General features: G+C 48.8%; 1 protein-coding gene across 1 annotated transcript in view; it reads left to right on the plus strand.

Moving 5' to 3' along the window:
* The window catches only part of LOC101848972, a gene marked incomplete in the record, with an annotated part of 113,683 nt that overhangs the window by 53,071 nt on the left and 59,345 nt on the right, over positions 1-1,267 (plus strand).

A 1,267-nucleotide genomic window follows, 5' to 3' on the forward strand; every position in this document is an offset into this window, starting at 1 on the left:
AACCCATATTCACAGCCGGCCTCAACTTCCTCTACACCATCAAAACCCCCTCCCCCGCGCCTTCTCCTCACCCCATGAGACGATCACATGACCTGTTGCTCTGAGAGCGCTCACCCCTGGAGTAGGTTTTGTTTTAAGTTAAGGTTTTACGGCATTTGCAAAACAATTAGATCATATAAGTGCCGACGAGTAGAGGTGTTACAAGACAGTATCAAACACGAAAAAGAAGGAGAGATAAAGACGATAAATGCCTGATAGGGAAAGAAAGAACAAACCACACCCATGCACCCACCAACCATCCACAAAGGAGGAGAGATAAAGACGATACATGCTTGATAGGAAAAGAGGAGCAGCAAACTACACAAGATCACCCGCCAACCACCCATCCGGTGCCCCCGGGCGAGTGAGCAAAGTCCGCGCGTGAGCTAATGCACGCGCCTGCAAAGACCCAGCAACAACACGAAGAAGCCAATGGGCAGACACTCGCGGAGGTTTCCTGCCCGTGAGCTCAGTGCGATCTTGATAATTACAACACTCATCACAATTTTCTTGCACGTCCTTTTCGGAGGGAAGGTTCAAATTTCTACACTGCTCCCGAATCATGCGGCTTCGTAGATTTATTTATTTATTTCCCTGTGTTCCCAGAGTACAAAGATGGGCGCTCTTCGCTCACGTACGCGCGTTTTTTACGTCGCAAGCACGCGCCCAGCGCAAATGGAAGGTGACGCAGTTTCGTGACGAGAGGAGCGAGTTGTCGATTTAAGTCTCCAGAAGACATTGTTGGAAGGTCATGAAAGTGCCAAGGGAAATAATTGCAGTTTTGCAACCCAGTTAATCTTTCAGGGAAACGGGGCAGTGGCAGACGAGATGAAAGGCAGGGAAAACCGGCGTCTGAGGTGGAACGATTAAGCTCCTCGTCGTTGTACGCTGAAGACCTGACTTAGACTCCCGAGTGAGGAAATTTATTCCTTTCAAATATCTCAGTACCGATATCTGTGGTTTAGCAGTAAAGCGCTTTGCTGTCGCACGCAAGAGGCCCGAGTTCGATTCCCGAGTGGGGAGAACATTTTTTTATCGAGTATTTCGGTCTTTCTGATGAGATGGCCGTTGTAGATCTATCTACACAGACGGTTATTCGTCTCAGGTCCTTTTCATGGGTGAGTCTAGATTGTCCTTGGTCGCTATTATGGCCGAGTGCAGGTATATCGCCGTCAAAATGAAAGGTTTGCTGACCAGTGGGTACACGAAATCCCTAACCGGGGCTATG

The sequence above is a fragment of the Aplysia californica genome, unplaced genomic scaffold (assembly GCF_000002075.1).
Source record: "Aplysia californica isolate F4 #8 unplaced genomic scaffold, AplCal3.0 scaffold00215, whole genome shotgun sequence".
Classification (NCBI taxonomy): domain Eukaryota; kingdom Metazoa; phylum Mollusca; class Gastropoda; order Aplysiida; family Aplysiidae; genus Aplysia; species Aplysia californica.